Source organism: Gastrolobium bilobum, unplaced genomic scaffold, assembly GCF_033153095.1.
Source record: "Gastrolobium bilobum isolate Gb01-03AN ecotype WA unplaced genomic scaffold, APGP_CSIRO_Gbil_v1 utg11931, whole genome shotgun sequence".
Classification (NCBI taxonomy): Eukaryota; Viridiplantae; Streptophyta; class Magnoliopsida; order Fabales; family Fabaceae; genus Gastrolobium; species Gastrolobium bilobum.
The window spans coordinates 23,351-29,016 of NW_026896271.1; the positions used below are offsets into that span (position 1 = coordinate 23,351).

At 34.6% G+C, this 5,666-nt stretch overlaps 1 pseudogene; it reads left to right on the forward strand.

Annotated features, from left to right (window-relative positions):
• Nucleotides 1-2,342: 2,342 nt before the first annotated feature.
• LOC133298545 (cysteine-rich receptor-like protein kinase 10) lies at nt 2,343-5,372 on the forward strand (annotated as a pseudogene).
• The last annotated feature ends 294 nt before the right edge of the window (nt 5,373-5,666 follow it).

The following is a 5,666-nucleotide window of genomic DNA, read 5'->3' on the forward strand; positions in this document are numbered from 1 at the left end:
TACTAGTAGGAATGCTAAACGAACAAGGGTCTTTGGTTGGGCTCGTGAAAGCGTGAGTTTATATATCTAAAATTGGTTGTTTGCACCAGACTTGAACGTATATAAAAGCCCGTTTAATAAAAAGGCATCAAGTTCCAATCTAAAAGCTCGGCCTTAGAGCCTCTCAGGCTAGCCTAATATATTATTATTTTTGTTTTATATTTTTTTATACTACTTGTAATAGTTCTCTCTTTCTCCTCAATCCATTTCGCCCCATTTTATTGGTTAAATAGTTTTTGAATGATTTTATTTTATATTATGCTGTTTGGATATACATTGAATTTATGAATATTTATGGAATTACTAGTGTTGTTGATTGTATATTCTGTTTGGATAAATTTTTGTTATCTTATTTTTTATAAACAGACTAACAGACTAAACCAGACTTTTATTTTTTTATAAATAAGTCCGGCCACATGTCGATAATTATATTTATAACAAGTAACAGACTTAACTCTTTAAAACCAATCTGACTCGTTAACATCCGCTCTACATTATCAATCGATGTCTTGGAACTCATTTAATTTGTTCTTTTGTAGTATCGCTCACTCTCCTTTTGTGCAAACTGAGATAGAATAATCCTTAATATGTATGACCTTCTCTCTTGATCTTAAACCTTGCTTGGTAAACCTTCTGATTGCATTGAGTTTTCACAATGGAATAAGAATTAATAGAATGATTTGAAATTATTATTTGAAACACAAAATATATGTACGGGTAACTTGTTATTTAACAAAAGTGGACTTAGATTAACCCATGGGCTACCTTGCTTAATTGATTGATATTTCAAGAATTCGGGTTGAGTTTAAAAAAGGGGAACAAATGGGAAGTAAGCAAAATTTTTAGAAATTAAAAACAATTAGTATTTTAGGAACTTATAGATTAACGAGAAATAATTGAAAATTTTCTAACATCAAAGTAGTGTTTTACACTATTTTATTTTAAAGAATTAAAAAAACTCCCAAGAAATATTGTTAAGCGTTCTTTTGTAGCCTCAAATCAGCGTACATTTCAGAAAGCTAGAAAAAGAACACGTAGGATCTACAAATGAAGGCTTGCATTTTGCCGGGAAGATGAAAATTAAAACTGACGCAGAATTGTTCGACCCATAAACATGATAGTCTTCAATTTTGTGTTTTGAATACAAATTCAAGATTTCAGAAGTGTATGGAAAAATTCAAGTTTCCCTAAGATTTTCCTTAATTTTCTCTTACGTATATAGATATGTTACCCAATTGTCTATTTTCATGCCCATTGACATTTTCTATATTGTTGTTGATGCTAAAAATTCATGTGAGTGATGAAGTGTCACAGTCACATGAAGTGTAAGTGGAGTTCATATGAGTAAAAGATCCGTGAAATTGTTGTTAAAGATTTTGAGTTAAAAGAGGTCCCAAGTGGGAATCGAAAAATTGATATATCCTCTGTATGGATAACGAACCAGTTCAAAAAAAAAAAAAAAATGTGGTCTCAGTTCACTGTAGTAGTTTGTCATTTTATCCACTGAAGAAGGTATCATTACTTCAATGTATATATTTTTGAAGTAAAGTAACATTAAAAATTTCGGGATTGATTGAGAACGGAATTGAAGGAAGATAGAGGAAGGGAAAGGGAGCTTTATAATAAGGACTGCCAAATGTCAAGGCCTCTTATTACTGGGCTAAGTTGAAGGCTAACGATCCACAAATTAGTAAATTTGGTCAAATGTAAAGTTTAAAAGAGCAAGAAGCAAAGACATCGGAGTTGAAACTAGTTATTCTATTAGTATACCACTAACAGAATAAAAAAGAATAGGCAGAAGCTTCCGTTCTTTGTCATTATATGTCATACATATTCTATGGTCAAACAACAGCTGCGCAAGTGTTTTGCGTGTCATAGAAATTTTATTCTTTCACCATCAAGCATTCCACAAGTCTCAGTCTCACCGAAGCTTTTAATATATTAAGTGATGGAATGATTTTATATTTAATACATTCTCTCAAAGAATAGAAGTCTTTTGGGCTCGAAAGTAAACAAAAAGACATTTTCCCTTCATTATTAAAAAGCTCCTTTTTGTTTTTTTCCTTCCAGTTTAAAATAACAAACAAGGAAAAATGTTTTGGTTTTTTTCAAAATTTTCCACTTTGCAGACTAGTCCATGGGAGTTTTTCCTAGACTTCCAGTTCTACATGTCATCCATCAACCGAGAATACACAAGAGAATGAGTCAAAAATAGAACAAGCAATGTGGAGAGTTTATCAAGTTAAACACATCCTAGTTCAAGGTTGGAACAAGGCATCATAATCATATTGAGGATCACCGAGATGATTCTCTTCAACATTAACCATGTAGCCCTGTTTCTTCTCCTCTCTCTGTTTGGATCGCTTACCCCATCAAGCGCATCAGCTCCCAATTTCAGCGACATTTACTGCCCGAACAACACCACCTACGAATCCAACATCACATTACGCACCAATCTCAATGTCCTCCTCTCTTCTCTCATCTCCAACTCTACCCAAGGCGCTTTCTCCTACTCCACCACCATGGGATTCGGCACCACCAGCGCCGTCAACGGTCTCTTCCTCTGCCGCGGCGACGTCTCCTCCGCCACATGTCAGGAGTGTGTCACCACCGGAGCCACAGAGATAACACGGCGCTGCCCCAACCAGATAGAGTCCATAATATGGTACGATGAGTGCATGGTGAGTTACACAAACCGCTACTTCAACCCTTTCAGCATCGTCCCAAGAAAGAACTTGTGGGATCAAAAGAACATCTCAACCTCGGATTTGGAAAGCTTCAATGCATTTTTGCTCAGCTTGTTGAGCAGTTTGGCTGCAGAAGCTGCGAATTCTCAGTCAACGATGAAATTCGCCACCGGAGAAAGGAACTTCACCGACTCGTCGCAGCAGTTAACGGTGTATGGCCTGGCTCAGTGCCCGACGGGCATGACGAATGCCCAGTGTGAGGGGTGTTTGGTAAATGCCTCGAGAACCCTTCTCACATGTTGTGAAGGAAAACAAGGTGCGAGAGCTCTGCTTCCATGGTGTAATGTTAGATACGATTTGTACCAGTTTTACAATACAAGTGGTGCATCAGCATCGCCACCGGTTCCTCCTTCTCCTCCTTCAGGTCATTTAACTCAACCAATGATACCATAATTAAATGATATAAACATAACAAGACTTTCTCTTTAAAGAAGTGAATCCACCCTATAACTACTAAAGATAATTGAAATTAAAAAAAAAAAATTAATATTTATGCAGGAAAGAAGAAATCTGGGAAACGAAGAACTGTCACGATTATTGTCATTGTTGTCGTTTTGATCATTCTCTTTTCCTTGGGTGGCTATTTCCTTTTGAGAAGATCAAGGAAGAATTATAAGACTCTTCTAAGAGAAAATTGTAAGTAATTAAAGAAAAAGAAAAAGTCAAATCTACTCTCATTTCTTAAAAGCTTTAAGGGGAGACATTTAGCTTGCTTACGTCTCCGATGCCTATATATTTATTCTTGCAGTTGGTGTTGAAAGTGCCACGTTAGAGTCATTACAATTTAATTTGGCAACAATTCAAGCTGCCACAAAGAAATTTTCAAACGAGAACAAAATAGGCAAGGGTGGATTTGGAGAGGTTTACAAGGTAAACAAAACGTAATGAAAATTGTATGTTTGCTTATTTTTTTTCTCATTCAACTGAATGGTTAGAATTTCAGGGTATTCTTCTGGATGGACGAGAAATAGCTGTAAAGAAACTTTCTCAAAGTTCAGGACAAGGTGCAGTGGAGTTCAAAAATGAGATTTTACTAATTGCCAAACTTCAACACAGAAATCTGGTAACGCTAATAGGATTTTGCTTGGAAGACAAGGAGAAAATGCTCATTTATGAATATGTGCCCAATAAAAGTCTCGATTACTTTCTATTTGGTAATAAAGTTCTTGTCTGTCTTTGTTCATCATTTAAGTTTAAAATTCATGCATTGGTAGAAAAATATTAAATTATATTTCATCTTTGATAACGTATTTGTAGATTCCCACAAGGGCAGATTATTATATTGGTCTGAGCGTTACAAAATTATTGAAGGAATTGCACGAGGAATACTTTATCTACATGACCATTCAAGGTTGAAAGTTATACATCGTGACCTCAAACCTAGCAATGTGCTGTTAGATGATAATATGAATCCAAAAATATCAGACTTTGGCATGGCAAGATTGATTGCTTTAGATCAAGATCGAGGAAGTACAAATAGAATTGTTGGGACATAGTGAGTATTTTTGAATCCTTATTTTCTTTTGATCATCTTCCTTTCTCTACTTAATTTGTTAAGAGATATAGCTTGATATTTGCATTTCATGTTAACATGGGTCTTCTTCCATTCTAAATTCTCATATTAAATTTAAATTTAGAATTACCTTGGTGAAGACTTTGTATGAAAACTCATGGTAAAGATAAAACTAATCCTAACTCTTAACAATGTATAAATTTAGTTTCATATTATTTTTTAAACATGTCTTGTCTAAATTCGATTGAAAAGAAGTATTTATGTAAACTAATGCTTGATCTACATTTGATGACTACCTACTTGGTTTACTTTTTATTGATGTCATATAATTTCATCCTTGTATCTTTCTCAATTTGATACATGTCTATATCTAATATTGATATTATTATTATTTTGTTATAGTGGTTATATGTCTCCGGAATATGCTATGCATGGACAGTTTTCAGAAAAATCAGATGTCTTCAGTTTTGGAGTCATAGTTTTGGAGATGATCAGTTCAAAAAGGAACGCTCGTTCTCTTTTATCAGATAATGTTGATGATCTCTTGAGTGAAGTGAGTATTCTTTTTAAATATTATGTTTCCTTTTGTTGATACAAAAGAAGCATAACGAGGGCGATAATTCAAATATCTAATTCAACAAATTGTTGCAGGCTTGGAGACAATGGAGGGATCAAACACCCTTAAAAATATTAGACCAAGATATAAAAGAATCTTGCAATCATGATGAAGTGATTAAGTGCATCCAAATTGGTTTATTATGTGTACAAGAAAAACCTGATGATAGACCTACGATTTCAAAAGTAGTTTCGTATTTCAGTAGCCCTTCAGCTGAGTTACCATTCCCAGAAGAACCCACAAATTCTATGCATAACGAAATATTAAGGAAGATGGGAGTTGGGGAGTCCAGTTCAGGTTCTACATTAACGGTCAAGGAAACGTATTCAATTCCTCGGTAGTACAAGGTTCTACAATTTCGTTCAATTCTTATAAATCATGCAACATTTTCATTTTTAATCTTCATGTCTTAACAGAGCGAGAAAGGTTTTTAAACGTTGGTCTTAAAGCTTTGTGATTTTTCCTTATCTTACAGAATACAAAGAATATGGGATTAGAGATTGTGGGTAATACTGTAACTAATCAACATGAAGTTGTGGAAGTAATCGGCAATGGGCTTGAAAGATTCGGCATTTGGACGTTGGAACATTGCAGGATTTGAACTTTCAGGTCAGAGCGTGAATTGAAACCACCATGATTCAAGAGATATATCAGCAACAACTCAGCAGCTTAAAGGAAATGGCATCAGTATAATTAGTGCTGCAGTGTTGTCTTTATGTTCTCTTAATATTTTACTGCCCTGTGTTAGTTT